Source organism: Zophobas morio, unplaced genomic scaffold, assembly GCF_036711695.1.
Source record: "Zophobas morio isolate AGI-343-1 ecotype UQ-CSIRO unplaced genomic scaffold, CSIRO_AGI_Zmor_V1 ptg000017l, whole genome shotgun sequence".
Taxonomy (NCBI): domain Eukaryota; kingdom Metazoa; phylum Arthropoda; class Insecta; order Coleoptera; family Tenebrionidae; genus Zophobas; species Zophobas morio.
This window is the reverse complement of record NW_026972122.1, coordinates 4,022,470-4,040,946: the sequence shown is the minus strand read 5'-3', so window position 1 is coordinate 4,040,946 and position 18,477 is coordinate 4,022,470. Positions and strand designations below refer to the sequence as shown.

Below are 18,477 nucleotides of genomic sequence, written 5' to 3'. Positions count from 1 at the left end.
AATTTTACAAAATCATGTAGGGCCCGGAAACTAAATGGAGTCCGGCGAGTTTTAAGAAAACCGAAAACGACAACTGAAAAAAAACCCGGATCCGAACCGGATTCGGAAACAATGAAACTAGATGCGGTATAAACTTTAAGCACTTGTGTCTAGAATTTTTGGAGAAAAGTAAAAGTAATACTATTATTAACTCCTATTTCTCCCGATTCCGTCTGTCTGTCGTCTGTCTGTCTGTTTGTGTCGATTTTTACTACACATATATTCTACGAACTACCGCACTGATTGTTCTCAAATTTGACAAGTGTTTTAGGAATATCATATAGAAGAAAATTTGGCTAATCATCCCTACCAACAATAGGATGACATCGTCTCCAAAATTTCCAATAGCAAATCTTAATTAAATTTTATAAAATAAGATACTCCTGCACTTGTGGCTTTTGAATCCGTGTTGACTTTTTAACCTAAACATCCAGATCTTTTGAGAAAAAGCAAAATTGTATAACATTTTGCAATTCAACTGCAAAACCAAATGCTGTGAAATCTTGCAAACTTTTTAGGGTTTATCGTAAGCATGGTAAATCGTTAAACAAAATTTCTCCGTTTTTCCCTTGACAATAAACTGAAGACGTCATCTCAAAATTTTGCCGAATTAATCCTATCTAAGAAATATATGCAAAATACACTGACCGACAAAAAAATCGGCCACCCTGAAATATTTCGCAAAACCGCTTTAAAAATTGTATTTTGACTAGTGGTAGTATTTATTTGTTTCCTTTTTCTGCTAATTTCTACATCTTGTCACTAGTCAAATTAACAATTTTTAAAGCTCTTTTGCGAAACAGGCTGGCCGTTTTTTCTGCCGCTTAGTATATTATGAACTTATACTTGTGGTTTATCAACGCATTTATATCTTTCAGAATTACTTATACAGGATGACTCACAAAAATTAATAAATGAGTAACTCTATTTTATTGATCAAATCATTTTCCCAAAAATTTGAATATACAGTACTGTTATTATTAGTATTACACTGCATCTATTCAGATTGTCAAATTTGTCCCAAAATGTTGATGATCTTCACAAAATTTTGTATAAAGCATACTCATAGCATAGTGATTTTAACAGTCGACAGCTCACTTCATTTTAACTTTTAGGGGTTATTATAAAAAAATCAAACCCCCAAATTTAATTTTATAATTTTTCGAAAAACCTATATTTATTCGTCTATTCTTCAGAGACGAGGGAAATTTTGTCTAACTAACTTTAGACTAATTTTTTAGAAAAGACCATTTCAATATCTGCAAATATTACATGCAAATAAAAAAATCGTTACTTTTTAATCTATTTGCAAAAATTCTGATTTAAATTTCAGCTTAAATTTTCGAAAACTGAGTTTTTACTCTGTCAGTTTAACACATCAGTAAATTTCAAACAAATGGAAAAAACCAAGTCTATTCAGTAAGAAAAGTGTAAAATTTAATTAAGTAGATATATTTTTTATGGCACTCCTATACCGGGTGTCTGGAAAATGGTAGATTAACTTTTAACTATGTACGGGGGTTTCAGGAGTACCAAAAAAATAATTAAAAAATTCTTTATGATGTAGATTACGAAAAAAACGTAATTTTATAATAGTAAAATTGGCAGCACAGCACGCACCTAATGTGTGAATACCTCCGGCTGACTTTCTGACCGATAGTGACTGATATCCACTTTTTATCTTTTTTTAGGACAATAAACACAACAAACTGATGTTAGCAGGTACTAGCCCCACCCACCCACCCCCTCTTTTCTTGGAGAGTATGACATTTGCCAAAATCGATCTTATTTTAGCAAGTACTAATTGCTGATTTGTACAAGCAAAAGGTCCAACTTTAAAATCATTATAATTCCAACAAAATGTGAGAAAGAATTTTTTTACTATTTTTCCGAGACTCATCAGTTGATTGTTAAGAGCATAAAGGAGTTAATCCGCCATTTTCCAGACACCCGGTATAGTTATAAAAATAAATAGCAATACAATTTTCTGATAATGTCATAAACTTTTTGGAGGGAATAAATTCATCACTTTTGGTATGTATAATGTCATACTAATAACAAAAGGACTATCATACCAGAACTTCAGTAAAATTAGACAAGCCGTTTTGGTTCCCAAAACAAATTAAAAATGAATATAATTTATGACGAAGCAAGATTTACTTAAATAAATCTTGAGACGAATTTAGTTTTCGAAAGAGACAAAAATAGGTATAAATCTTGATAATCGTCTGAAAAATTTCAGAGTAGCATTTTGTTGTTTCTGGTTAAATTACAAAATTTGGTTGTACTTTTTCAGTTTATTAAAAAAAAAAAAGATTTTGAAGCATTGTAATTTGAACATTTTAAATGTTTGGTGGTCTTAATATACCTACTTAGGTACAGGATGTCCCAGATAAAACTTGAGAACAGATAGAAATATTGAAATTTTGCAAACGCCATTGCTTTTAGCTTGAAGAACGAAGGGGAATTTAGTTCTTTGCAAATATAACACGTATAAATTTAAATTAACGACAAGAGACACTCAAATGTTTTGTATTCGCTTGAATTGGCAATAATATAAATTATGTTGAGATGTGTGAACATAATTTCTATGCTGCTTGTTCAAAATGGTTGATCTTTATAATTCTGAGAAACGGTTATTATGACTATTGCGTCGACAGTAGAGACCCTACTCGATGACCAGCTCGCAGCCCAGATTTAATACACTTGGATTTATTTTTATGGGTAACAGATTTGACGTATTTGGGACAGGGCGACAGTTCGAACATATGGAAATGACTTTTTAACTATTTTTAAAACAGAACTTACCAATTGTGTAAAATAAACTAATAGAACCATATGATCAAAAAAGTCCTCTAGTAGCCCATAAAATTTAAAATAACGCGTTCGTTCCTTGATCATTTTGACTATTACCTACTGTCAAATAAAGTGCCAAATGGCTTCAATTACTAGAGGACTTTTTTTCGAACATACGCTACTTTTATTTCATTAACTTAATAACCGAAAAAAAAATCAGTTGAAAAATGTCATATGAATCACAAAATTCTTACTTAGGGAGGCTAGAATAGCACGAAAAAGTGGCGTTTACAGCACTTCAATATCTAAAATTTTACAGCAGTCAGTATCTGCAGCGGAAGATCTACTTTTTCGTATTCTAGGAACAATGAAACGTTCAAAAATATTCAATGCAATTCGTACTTTTCTAGCTTACGATAAAGAAGAAATTCAATTGTTAGTACAAAATTAAATCAAGTTCATAAGTGCAATTACGTTGTTTTCTTGCTCTCTAATTCCAATATTTCTACATAAAAAAGAAACATTTAATAAACCGCTTACTTTTCGTTGCCGTCACCAACTTGTAGTGGTAAGCTTCCTATTTTCAATCACTTTAGCCCCTTGAAAACCCGCCACTAGGCAGGTTTTTCCTGATATTAAATCCAGCTCTGCTTCCCTGATATTTTAGACATTAAGCGATTGATTTTTGTGATGTCTTAACTTAGCAAGGCACTTAGAGGATCTTACCCAACTTTTCGATGAAAACTTTCAAATGCTCCAGATTTGAAATAAATAGAAAAATGTATTAGATATCGGCCTTTTAAACACGAATGACTTTTTGTGTTTTTGCCTGAATTAATATTTATACATCAGTTTTGAAAATGTTTAACTACTCATACCAAAATAAAAATTTCAGTAACTATACGCTTTTTTTGTAGTTTTATGTTCCTGGACCATGATGTTCTTGGAGACAAAAATGCTTAAAATTTGTAAACTTTCTAAAATAATTTTTTTTCCAAGAAAATGATAGTCAAAAAACTTAAAACTTCCATAACATTTTCTATTGAATGAGTACGAAATGCATGAAAAAAATCGACTCTCTCAGATCAATAGTGCTGGTACACGAGCCAGATGAAAATCAGCAAATTATAACGAAATTTTATTAATAGCTCACCATGGCTGTAAAATAAAATTACAATCATTTCAATACTTGTTATAGAAAAAAGGTTACAACTCATAATAGCAGAGTTTGAAAGAGTTGCCTAGTCATATTGGTTAGCTAAAAAATGATTCCCAATTTTTCTCATCAAAATCAAAAATCATGCGGCGCACTTTTTTATTCAAATTAGGTGTTTTCATATCGAACGACCCTTTTATGAAACTCGTAATTTGATTTCACTCCTCACTACCAATAATATAACGTACATATGACACTCCTGCTGCCCTCTATATTCCGCCGCCTGCAGTAAACGTCTCTTCGCGAAATAAACCACCGGAACATCTCTAAAAACTAAGTACTAGTCGAGTGACGAATTTTCCTCATCCCATTTGATATTAATCAGACTTGCAAAACGCTTTATTTATTTATCGAAAAATCACCCAGCAAAAAAATTCTAATCTCTCCTGAAATACTCCAAACCGCCATAAACCGAATTTATCTTCCTTTAGTTTTCCCACGACGTCTCCGTCGCAACACTTCGCCAACCAACGCCTTTGTTCCGATCGCCATAAAACTCAAATCCACTTAACAGAAAGAACAAAACAAAAAAATCAACAACCACACATGTAGTACAAACCCAAGAATCGTTTTTTCTCATCGCTCGACTGTTCACAGTCCGAGACATTGGCTGTGTCCGTTATAAAATTACACAACCTGCGAATAAATTCCCCGACACAGTCGATGGGACCTCGCCGATAATATGTAAATCTCGCATTTATAAATATTCATTTGTACGACAGATGCCGCGGCGGTCCTCGCTGAACCGGAATCGCAGTTCCGGTAGGACATGTCTTTGTTTCCCGCCTGCGGGCGCCATACGGCGGCTGTCAATTGAACTACCGACAACTACGGCCCGAATTATGTATGTATCTGTCGGTGGATCGACCCATAAATAAACTTTATCGCCTAATATCTATGCGCTAGCGATGACTCCGAAGGTCTATTTGTTTCTAATTACCAGCTTTTTTGTCAATGGCGGCGGGTTTTACTGCGGCGGTGGCGTAATAACGTTATATTTCATTTTGAGAGAAATGGCTTTGAACGGTTTAAGTGCATGCTTGAAGATTATGCGGTTGTAAAACGCCGAAGGAATTAGATACGCTCTTTGCGGAGGAAAGGACATTATTGATGAATCAATTACGGAATTATAGACTGAGAGATTGTTATTAGCGGGAAGTGGGGTGGTGGGTCTTCGCTACCGGGTTTGTTTTGTAATGTAATTAATGGTTAATAGGAAAAAAATTAACTGGTTTGGGTTCCTGGTCGATGTAAATAAATATGTACCTAGTTACAGGGCAGGGATCAGATTTTTCTTGTCAATAATGCTAATTATTATTGATGTTCTGGTTTTAATGATATAAATTTTATAATACCAAAGTATTTAAAGTCTTTTGTCATGCAAAATATAGTGACACAAATAAATCTTTTTTATTTTGATTTCAGGTTATGCTCACTTTGAAACCAGTGATTGTGTTAAATCTTCAACACATTTTTGGTTAAAATATGCACCACTTTATTAAAAATTGCAGCTAAATATGCAAAACTTGCAGAAGCAAGTACTTAATTTAAATATGTCTAATAAAACAAAACAATGTTTTTAATTATTTATTGTTAAAGTACAAGTCTTGTAACGTTTATTTCCAGTATAAGAATTCAAATTATAACTAAACTGAGTATGTAAGAAAATGCTCTTTACACAGTAACCATATTCCCCACATAGTTACAACAGGTTGCGGAGGTAATGGTAAATTGGGCAATGCATTTCGATAAAATTATACTTTCAAAGGTGATTTATAGAGAGCGGATTTATAAGCACAAAAAAATTAAGAATAAGCGCTTAAATAAGCACAACATTTTCAATAAAAAAGTTTTATTTTAAGCAAAAAAGCATTAAAAACATAATCATATTACAAATCAAAGAACACTTCTTAGAACTTTGGATAAAATATTATTACAATAATCCTAGACTTTATATTTTACACACGTATTTCAGTTTTCTTTAAAACAATTTATGATTGTAATATGTTCCAAGTTGTCCACTGTAAAATTTTTTCGCCGATCATTTGAAATGTGTTTAAAATTGGAGAATGTGCGTTCAACACCCACACTCGTTGTTGGCGCAAATTTGAATTTTGCAACTAATGTTGAATCTAACTCCAAATTTTCCACCTTCTGGCTTTGTAAAACACGAGCAACGTCGAAAAGAACACCGAAACCTGCATTTTTATTTAACACTTCGTCAAGTTTTTGAGATACTCTAGTACCAATATCACCCCTTACTGCGTTTGCTTGTTGTTTAAATTTTTTCACTAAGTTTATGGCATCTACCAACAACATGTTGGGTTTTTCTAACTTTTCTATTACCTCACATACAAATTGATAATTGCTTCTTAGAAAAGTTAGATGTTGTCGCAAATCTTTGTTTTCCAAAATATTTATGCAATCTTTAATCGATTGAGAAGAATCTTCGATAAACTCCGTAACTACTTCCTCAAATTCTTTGATATATTTGTTATAATAAAATGTGGCCTGTAACCATGTTCCCCACCTCGTTATAATCGGCTCTGGGGGCAATGGTATGTTTGGAAATTTTTACTCAAAATGTTGCACTCTTAGTGGGGCTTTAACAAAAATCTTTTTACCATTTGCCACTAATTTATTAACAGTAAGAAACTGCAAACGTATTCCTTCAGCCACTCTGTTTAAACCGTGGGCTATGCAAGTAGAGTGAATTAAATTGGGGTACAATATAATAGATTATTCCCTGGTTTCAACATATAACGAGCTGCATCCGAGATCAACAATAAAATTTTATTCGCCGGTACGCATTTGGCAAAAATAGTGACGTAAGACTGTCATTTACAATTCTGGTAATCGTCCTGCCATTTGTTTTATCTAACATTTTCAAACTTACTACATACCCTCGACTAGGGAAATTTTTATTTAAGATTCCAACAATTAAACTTGCCACGTATCTTCCACAACTATCGGTTGTTTCATCGACTGCGAACCATAAATAATTATCTCCAATGCGATGTTTAATTTCGTTGTAAACTTGCTGAAACACTGGGCCTACATAATTTTTCGGAGAGTACTTTCAACCGGAATATGTCGGTTGCAGTGTTTTTCAAGGAATTCTTGAAGAGGGCCTTTCTCCAATTTTTTTAAAGGTATATTGGACTGAATCATCATTTTACATACATCGAAATTAAACTGAAACTGCTCATCTTTTGTGGAAGTAGATGCAACAGATTCATGTATGGTCTGCTGTTTAATTTTAGAAACCTCAAATATTTTCTTCCTTTCTACATGAACAGTCGTTCTGACATGTTGCGTCACGTTATATTTTTTATCACTTTGAATCTAAAACAACGTACATATACAGGATTAACAAAGGAAAATAGATGAAAAAAAATTAGTGGGCTTACGGTTTTCACACAAGCTCTGCAGAATATTTTGTTGTTTTCTAATTTTAATTCTGGAAAATCCCTTATCCACTCATCACGGGCGTCGATTTTACTTTCGGCATTCTTTTAAAGTATTAGTAATATTACCAAAAAGAACTCAACATGTAACAAGGGAGAACCACGTATAACATTGTACTACGACAGATGCGATAGACTGATGGTTGTGAAATAAACAGTTCATTTGCCTAAAAGTTTCCATTAGAATAATTTTATGGTAGGTAGTTGGGTACAATAATCCTTTTTTCTGGAAAATCTTCAACGGTCTTGCCGCAAAATGCCGAAAAAGAACATCTGGTTAAAAGCTTTAATTCATTATCAACGGAAGTAAAGATTTAAAGTCATAAAATCTATGGAGTATTTTTCCAATCCTATAATAAAATTTTATTACCCAAACGACCGGAACCTATTCACAGAAAGGGACTTGAGTAAGTGTACTTCAATGGTCAAGTCCAGGTAAAATGCATACGATACGATACGGCTAACTAACAAGCTATTTGTCATCCCGACAAGGCCGGCATTTGAACAAAATATGCATTAAAACTCATATTCGTCGAAAAAAGCATTAAATAAGCATATAAGTTTTAATATGCATAAAATTGAAAAAAAAGCAAATAAGCATTAAAGAAATGTGTCAAATGACTCCAAATTGTATCATAGTTACAGATATAAAAAAGTTTTGAAGTGCTTACATTTCTCACAAGAAGCATTAAACCTAGAAATCCGCTTTCTAGTGATTTAATAAACATTTTTTAACATTATTGACGAAATCATTTGCTATCGGAAATTCTAATTTCCTCTGCCACTCTATTTATACCATGAGCTAAGCGTTTAATATGAATTAAGCGAGGAAAACATATTTTTGATAACCTGATGACATTAATATTATTTTTTCAACTGGAACTTGTTCCGGAAGAAAAAAGTTGGTTAAATCTTCATGAATAAGCCTTGTAATGGTATTATTATTTGTCTTTTCCAAAGCTTTTGTGGTAGTCAAATATGAACTGCCACATTTTTCACTGGTCCAAGTTCCAATCAACAAATTTGCTACATAACGTCCACATGAATCGGTTGCTTGATCGACATGAAAATAAATTAGATTATCACCTATAATTTGACTAATAACCTGCTGTATTTTTGAAACAGTTTGTCCACGTAGTTTTTTCTTAAGATACTCTCAGCGGGAACTGACTGAGGAATGCTTCACACAATTCGAAACAATATTCTTGTTGATTTGTCATCTTCTGGGTGTTGGAGAAAGATTATGAAAGCAGACTTTGTGACTTCACATTTGTAGGATTCTTCAGCTTATTTTTGTGAAGGCTTGTCCCAATATGCGGAGTTATCGAAAACTTCTTCTCACAGGTGATGTCAACAATACAATTAATTCATATTGTGCATGCTTTACTTCTCGCCTTTAATTGAAAGCAATAAGATATCAATAAATTAATGCAATTGTTTGAAATTGAAACTACTTAAGTACTTAATAAAAATAAATGTGACAAATTCAAAAATATAGCAATAACAAAAATTTGGGTACTTTCTTACCTTTTTACAGCACACTCTGCAAAAAACAGATTAAGAATTTTCACTAGTTCGGGATACTTTTTTATATAGTCGTAGACACTCACAGAAACTTTTAGCATTTGGGCAGGTTTCTTAATTACACAGGTTTACAAAAATCAAAAAAGTTTTTTGGACTGAATATCTATTTATCATTTCTAGTGTATTTTCGCTCGCTGAATTCAAATCCCTGCTCAGTTGTTCTCCAACACGTCTAGATTTTGTGATTGAGCAAGCTCACTAATCATTGGGCTAATCAAAAATTTCGTTAAAGCACTCTACAAAAATGGTGCAGCCTTTAAATACTTACTCAAAATTTTTCCAACGTTATCTTATGCCAAAATATAAGAAGGTCCGGACATACGAAAACTGATTCAAGACAGCCAATTTACAAGATATTTGTCATCGTGCACAATTTTCTCGGTATTAACAAAAGTTCCGATTACAAAGAATTTGTTGCAAAATTATTAAAGTATTATAAACAAATTGGGGCTCACATGTCTTTGAAGTTACATTTCCTTCATTCGCACCTAGATTTTTTTCCTGCTAACTTAGGCGCTACCAGTTATGAACAAGGCAAACGGCTACATAAAAGTTTACACAGCATGGAGAAAAATTACCAAGGTTTTTGAGATGAAGGCATGATGAGCGATTATCCGATGGTCAAACGTATGCTCGACAAAGTAATACTGGACTACACTTTCAATTTTAAAGATTTTTTGTAAGAAAACTGCTAAATATAGTAAAATTTCATCAAAACTTGTCATATTCAATATCTCAAAAACTTGACGTGATGGCGACAAACGGATTGCAGAATCGTGTTCAGCGTGCAAAATTGGTCTAAGAACACTAATTGGTTGCTGTGTCCAAAAACTAGTGTAAACCTGTTTCCAAAAAATTGTTGGGATAAACTTCAGCAAATTTAGTTATTATATTAAAAGTAAATTTACTAGTAACTGACAAGATAAGACTGATTTTTCATGCCATACCTTCTAAGAAAAGAGAGGGTGGGTGGGCAAGGCTAGTACCTGCCAGGATAAGACTGATTTTGGCAAATGAGATCTCTATAAGAAAATAGATGGCGGGTGGATTGGATTAGTGCCTGCTAATCTAAGATCGATTTTGGCAAATGACATAACCTCTAAGAAAATAGTGGACGGGTGGGACTAGTACCTGCTAAAATCACTTTTATCTTAGCGGCCACTTGTCCCGCCCATCCACCCTCTCTTTTCTTAGAGGAATCTTATTTGCCAAAATCAGTATTACCTTGTCAGGTACTAGGCCCGCCCACCCACCCTCTCTTTTCTTAGAGTTATTTCATTTGCCAAAATCAGTCTTACCTTGTCAGGTACTAGGCCCGCCCACCCACCCTCTCTTTTCTTAGGGGTATATTTCATCTGCCAAAATCAGTCTTACCTTGTCAGATACTAGGCCCGCCCACCCACCCTCTCTTTTCTTAGAGAGTATTTCATTTGCCAAAATCAGTCTTACCTTGTCAGGTCCTAGGACCGCCCACCTACCTTCTCTTTTCTTAGAGAGTATTTCATTTGCCAAAATCAGTTTTATCTTAGCAACTATTAGCTAGGATAAGACTGATTCTGCCAAATGCGAAACCCTCTAAGAAAAAAGAGGGTGGGTGGGCGGGGTTAGTACCTGGTAGGATAAGACTGATTTTGGCAAATGAGATCTCTATAAGAAAATAGAAGGCGGGTGGGTTGGGTTAGTGCCTGCTAATCTAAGATCGATTTTGGCAAATGACATAAGTAAAGCATGCAGAATAGGTATCACACGCCTCAAGTCGAAAATGTTATGAAACAAACGCTTCATTTGAAACATCTATAAGAAAATTGAAATTCCATAGCTCCATGTTTAAACATGTTGCATTCGAAAATTTTTAAATATAATCCCATTTTTAGATAGAAATGAAAATATGTTGATATTTTCAGAGTTATCTTAACATGATGAATTCTGTTCTGATTATTTTCTACGTCTGTGTCCATTTTTATTGGTCTATTTAATTTTTCTTCGTTTTGTAATATTGGGTGTCTACATAAATCTTCAGTACGTTATGTACAGAGGTCTCGGGAGTCCCAAAAAAATAATTAAAAAATTCTTTATGATGTAGATCACGAAAAAAACGTAATTTTATAACAGTAAAATGGGCAACACTGTACGCACCTACTGCGTGAATACCTCCGGCGCACTTCCTGGTTTCCTAGTAACAACGGTGACTGAAATCCACCTTTTATTTTTTTTTAGTACAAGAAATATAACAAATTGATTTTAGAAGATAAATACTAACTCCGCCCACCCGCCCTCTATTTTCTTAAGCAGATCTCATTTACCAAAATCCTAGCAGGTTATAGCCCCTCCAGCCATCCTCTTTTTTCTTAGAGCGATCTCATTTACGAAAATCAGTCTTATCCTAGTAGGTACTAGCCCCGCCCACCCACCCTCTCTTTTCTTAGCGGGTATATCATTTGCCAAAATCAGTCTTATCTTAGCTAGTAGCTGCTAAGATAAAACTGATTTTGGCAAATGATATATCCTCTAAAAAAAGAAAGGGTGGTTGGCCGGGCCAGTACCTACTAGGATAAGACTGATTTTCGTAAATAAGATCGCTCTAAGAAAAAAGAGGGCGGGTGGGCGGGGTACTTCCTAATCTAAGACCGATTTGGGTAAATGGCATACCCTCTAAGAAAAGAGAGGATGGGCGGGGCTAGTTCCTGCTAAGATAAGAGTGATTTTGGAAAATAACATATCCTCTAAGAAAAGAGTGGGTGGGTGGGCGGGGCTAGTACCTGTAAGATAAAACTGATTTTGACAAATGAGATACCCTCTAAAGAAAGAGAGAGGGGGTGGGTGGGGCTAGTTACCTGTTAAGATGAGACTGATGTTAGCAAACAACGCATCCTCAAAGAAATTTAATTAAATTATTATCAGAAAAGACACTAGAAGCTCCAAAGTACTTTCAAATTCTCTTCAAACAAGAATACCTAGTACCTCAAGATTGTTAAATAAATTTTTCAAAAAAAAAACGTTCCAAAATTAACTCAAAAACAGGTCAAGTCAAAATTTTACAAAAATAGTAGGTACACCAAAGTCCACCAAAATTGTTTTAAATAATAATTAAAAAAAAAATCTCTGTGGGCCTCCGTAATAATACATCATTGGTACCCAAGAGTCTCCCGAACTAAAAAGTCTTCAAATTCATAAAAAATAAAACACTAAAGGATCAAAAAATTTTTTCAAATTCGTTTTAATTTATCAGGGGACCTAAAATTAACTACGAAAATTTTAGACGTAGGGCTTTGAAAACTTTTTAATTGCTTACTCGATTTTGCTTATTTATAACTTCGCTTTATATCAGGCAAACATTGTTGTGAAATGGAATTTTATCGAATTATTACAAAAACAACACAACTATATCTTTGTACTGTTACGTTGAACGGGCGAATAAAATTGCCGTGGGTTAAGCTCAACAATTTATTTCTTAATAACTCGAATTGCACGACTAACTATTAAAGCGATTATGTACAGCATAACTTCGTGGTTCACTTCGATAAATTCGCTCACTCGCTGGACTCGGCTTCTTGACTGTATTTAAACAGCAGGCGGTCCTTCTCGAAACCCTACGTCACTGCTTCTAAACTTCTCCGGAATCCCCATTCGCGACTTCTGCTTTCAGGCGTTTCTTTAGTGCTCCGTCGCTCAGTCGCATTGAGGATGAATCATTATCGGCGTAAGACCAGAGAGTTCTCGAGGGCCATAGGCGTCGTATCGAGGCGGCGTAAGGGTGTATTTCGTAACAGTACATTCTAACTGAAATGGTAATTAAACATGGTCATAGGCGAGAGAAATATTTACTAAAAAGTTTTATTACTAGTTATTGTGATAAAAAATGTGTTGTTTAATTGTTAAACGTAGCAAAAGAACCAATTTTAAAGTCATTATAACTCCACCAAAAAATGTGAGAAGGATTTTTTTTTTACTATTTTTGCCAGACTCACCAGTTAATTGTTAAGAGCGTAGCAGAAAGTTAATCCGCCATTTTCCAGACACCCGGTATATTGCTGTGAAAATCTTAATAATGCATAATGTACAAAGTGTTCAAAAATCATTTTATTACTTCTAATCAGTTCATCAATTAATTCTGACATTTACCTTTTCTACGTGACTATTATTCATAATTCTAGAGATTTTTCTACTTAGTTTGTCAATCGGTGCTAATTTGTTTTATCAAAAATGTGTAACTTGTTCACAGTGAAGATTAACTAGACGTTTAATTGTTTATCTTAACAATTTTTTTCCTAAAAAAAGCTCAAGTAACTTCTGCCCACAGTTGTGGAAAACGTTCATTTTCTCCGTCAAAAAAATACATGAGTAAATAAAAAATAAGGAAATACACTTTTTTAATAAAATATACGTACTTTTACCTAAGAGGACATTTTTAGCGTGTAGAATTTATAAGCAGTGAAATTCTAATTAAATAAAATCAGCTCTAACTTAAAGTTTAAATTTATTTATATCTACAATTGCTGTGGAGGTTTAACTTTTCTCTAGAATTTTTCTTCTCACTGCATGGAATAATGTGTGTTAGCATTTACCTTGGGTTTATCCCCAAATTTGCGTACTAATATTATTTTATATTGTACACACTTGCACAAATTAAATTATGGACTTAACTCCTCTATATTCGAGATTTATTATTTTGGTACTTCTTTCCTTTGTTAGGTACTTCCCGATCGGAAGCTAATAGAATCCATCCGTCGGACAGTTAATTTCACGTATTCTCAACGTCTCATGACTTATATTGTATGAAAAAGTAGGTCACCGTTTCAGCTGTCATTTGTGTGTCGTCTGTCTGCGTCCGTTTATCGTCCGTCTGACTGTTGTCAATGTCGATTGTATTCCATCGATAATCTTCGAAACTGTTGGACTGGTTGTAGTGAAATTTAAATCGATTTTCGGAATATCATGTAGTCGGTCAAACGTCACCAATTTGTCGAATCTCCCCCAACAATTTGGTAAACATCACCTCAAAATTTCGCATGGTAAATGGTATTTAAATTTTATAACATAACATACTCCTGTACTTGTGGTTTATGAATCCGTCATTATTTTTTAACCCAGCTGTCCAGATTTTTTGAATTTTTGTATTAGTAGTAGCCGTACTTTTAAAAAGACCTGCAGACTAGTACGGTTTATATCCGACGGTCTCCGTACTTGTAAGTTCTGTACTTTATCAATTTTGAATACCGAGCGCTGTACATTATAATCAACGGCCGCCGAAATTTTAATTTTATTATAGAAAGATTGTAAATTCTGAAAGCCGTACATTTGATTTAGAATTGCTTATACAGGGCGATTCGAGAAAAAATTAATGAAAAAGCTTTCTTTGTTAATAAAATCAAAACTCTTCAGTCCATTTTTCGAAATTTTGAAAACACACTTATTAGTATATAAAAAATGTTGATGACGTCATCAGACATCACAAAATTTGCAAATGGACACACTCACTTGAAACACATGCATAGCATGTTTTGCTTGTGCTTTAACAGCCCACATATATCTTTAGTTTAATTTTTAAAAGTTATCATAAAAAACTAAAAATGACAAAATCAAATTTAATAATTTTAGGAAGAAGCTGGATTTGTTGGACTATACTTCAGGGACGAGGGAAGTTCTGTATAATACATTGGATCAATTTTTTACCATATATCTATGTCTCCTACTACCACAGACTATTTTTATGTCAGTTTTTTAATTCATTTTTGGGTTAGCAAAATTGATCTTTGAGTTGATTCATAAAAACTTTCACGTTGTTCAAAACCTGCGTTTTAGTTACAACATTCGTTGGGCTTTTCTCACCTATGATAATTTTTCCACATAAAACATTGTCAGTACATGCTTAACATCGACTGTTTTTGGTTAGAATTTTACCACATTATACACGGTATTTCTAACACACAATCATAAAATTTGACAGCAATCGGTCTGGTAGTTTCGGAGATTATCTGCCTAATAAAAATCGACACAGACGACAGACAAACGAAAATGGGAGACAGACAGACGGAAATGGGGAACCTATTTTTTCATACTCTAGGGGTTATGAAACGTCGAGAAAACATAATATTGTACTGTAATATGAATATCTTACACCCGGGAAGTAAAAATCTAACGCGTTTCTTGTGGAACCAAGGTTAAAATTTGTGTACTTAGTTTCAAACTACATATTTTGATGGTTTCACGTCAAAATTTGTTGTTCATTATTATAACAAAAGAAAATGTTATACCACTGTACCAATATAACTAATTACATTTTAAATACGTAATACAAAACAAAAATTTAGTAACACTCCAATAGTTTTTGATTTTTATGACACATTTTTTGGAAAAAATATTAATATACTATAAAAAGTATAAAAACATTAAAATGTCAATAAACTGTGGTTAAAAGGTATCTAGTGTCAAAAATGCTGTCAAAATTCCAGCAACTATTATTAAATCAAATTTTATACTCCTACATTTTACATTTTTTCTCCACTTTGACACTTTCCGTTGGTAAATTTAATTTTCTCCTAAAGTAAATAATAAAATAGTATTCTACAGCGATTCTACTTAAATGTTTAATAAAAAACAAAAGTGAGATTTAAAGGAATATCAACGACTTTGAAATTGAATTTGAAGTTTAAATTTTATCTCTAGTGTAATAAACAACAAATATAGTTCCCCCAGTTCTAATTCGATTTTATGATGTGTAATAGGATTTAACCATTATACCGTATAGTGGTAACGGCATGGTTAAATCCTTATTTATAACTTTCCCATCATCGGCAATACTAATCTATTGTTAAGGAAGGTAACTTTTACAGAATGGGCTACTATCATAAAACCGAATTAGAACTGGGGAAACTATAAGTTTAATATTAAGTTTCGCATAAATAAAAAAATATTCCAGCCAACACAATACAATTTACATAATGTAAAATTATAAACAAATAAGACTATGTGAAAAAAGAATCACAGTAACGTAAACGCAAAATAAATACAATAAGCCAAACCGGAAGACCCTATAGAACTTCTAATTGTTTAGCATATGACCAAAGTAAATAATGTAATATTAATGTTAATAGCAATACCTTTACGTATTACATCATGTATAAATTAATAATAATTTTCCATTTTATGCACTAAAAATATATAAATAAAGACAGTTATACACCTATCTAGTACTTACTAATAATAAATGTAAAAATATTAGAGACATTATAAGAGATAAAAAAAATTGTAGAGAAGTACTGTTTGTGGTTGCTAAAACTGAAAAGTAGATACGCCTAAAATTTATTTTAAAACACTTATGTGATAAAATTAAACAGGAGTTTGTTTTTATAAGCAAGTGTAGTTATTTTACCTGTAATATACTACAAAATATTTCAATATTCATATTATTCAAATATTATTATTGTTGCTATAATAAAAATAATTTTGTAAATATCAAAAATTACTTCAGCGCTCAGTTTGAAATAGAATTTCAAAGGTGTTCCATTAATAGAAAGAATCTAGATACTAATTAATCAATGCTTCCTATTATTTTATTAAAGTGGGTTTTAAAGGTCATTTAGATTGATTATTATTAGAGCGTCCCTTGAACTTCTTACACCATTAATATAAATTATGAAAGTAAAGAAGAAACGGTAAATCATGTACAAATCTAAGATTAAAGAATTCTCAAGTCAGAAAAAACTTCTTTGAACTTGAATTAAATCTCGCACAGGTAGCCCCATTAACAGTAATGAATATTTATAAACATAATGCGTAGGTATTTACTTTTGCTTTCACTGGCTCTGGGTTATTACTTTCCGTCGGAAAAAACCTTCTAACCCATAGAAAAACCCAATATTTGTCCGTCGCGAAAAATAAAAAATTAAAAACTTCATTGCACCGTCCCTCAATCGGAATGAAATATTACAAAAATAAACAACATTTCACGTTTTAATGGGTAATTAAAATAACGTGACGAAATTCCAAAAGTCTCTTCGCCACCCACACCACCACATCTCATTAGACACAATCAAAATTTGCATTTTAATTTTTTATCAACGGTTAGTTAAGTTTTTATTAGTTTGTTTTGTCTTCATACCTGTCTAACAAAAATGCTGTCTACCTATGTAATGCTCAAGCATGTGATATAAACACCACATTAGCAATGCAAATTGTGTGTTTATCTATTATCTGTGGTGACCTATAAAAATTTTAAATTTTGTGTAGGTTTTTATTACTTCTGTTTACTAGCTGTCTGTCTTCACTATCTCCCAGCCATTAAACACCGGAGGCAACTGCAACGCTTCGTTAAAAAATACTCTGTATATTGCGCAGAATATTCGCCAAGACGTAGAATCGTATAGTAATGTGTTTTTTTTTGTTGTTGCAGGTTGCAGGATTTCGACTTCCATGAATTGTAAAAAGTGTGAGAAGAGTGAAAACAGGAGCAGAATTTCTGGATTGTAGCTGTAGCAAGATTGGGAATTTCATTAAGTTAATGAACTTCGAAAATCAGGTCATTGATCATTCTGTAGAGGAAATTTAAATTTCAATAAAGGATTTTCTACAAAAGAAAGTGTTTTTTATTTTATTATTCTCTTCAAATTAAGTTAGCGGCGTAATAAATCCAAATAAGTGTGATTAGATTTGTTTATTTATTTACGAAAAGAACCTTGCATTTATATAAAAAAATGTATATTAATGAAAAATCAATACGTAAAAAATATATCAACAATAATAGTAAAAGAAAAAACAACAGATCAGGTAATCAGTTAATCATTCTGCCAGAGCGAGTAACAGTTTTAAAAGTAAAACTTCAACAAAAACATCTAACAATAACATTTTTAACTACATAAGCTTTCAGTTTTTTCTTCCCGAGAGTAAACTATGTATGTTCAAAAAATAACAGAAAACCTACTACTTGACGACATTATTTAAAAATGGTCTTATATCATTAAACAGAAGGCTCCTGACGTACAAACTCAATTTTTATAGAAAAAAATATAGCTAAGACCTTCGCCTTATTAATACAACTCTCTAACCAACTGAGTTATCGGCTCTTGCTAGCGTTCCTTTCATATTAGTATAAAATACTGTTACAAGTTTTTGATTTTTTTTGCTAAAATCTAGATGCCTATGACAAAAAAATCAAGTCGATTCATAAATCACGACTATGTTATTTTATAAAAGTAAGTGTATAAAAAACAACAAATAAAATGGGCTAAAAAAGACGACAAACAAAAGCGACAAAAATGGCTATCAAAAAATGGGCTAAAATAAATTCCCAAAAACTTCGAGAAGAAAGAAAGGTCAGAAAAAAAGAGGAGAAAAGACGAAAAGGGGGCTACAAAAAGGATCAACTAAAGAAAGCGA

General features: G+C 32.7%; 1 long non-coding RNA gene across 1 annotated transcript in view; it reads left to right on the top strand.

The window, feature by feature from the left end:
* The window catches only part of LOC135130211 (uncharacterized), a 198,672-nt gene extending 180,992 nt beyond the window's left edge, over positions 1–17,680 (top strand). The window contains exon 3 of the long non-coding RNA XR_010280709.1: positions 17,495–17,680. This is a non-coding gene — a long non-coding RNA (uncharacterized LOC135130211). The remainder of the gene's footprint in view (positions 1–17,494) is intronic.
* The last annotated feature ends 797 nt before the right edge of the window (positions 17,681–18,477 follow it).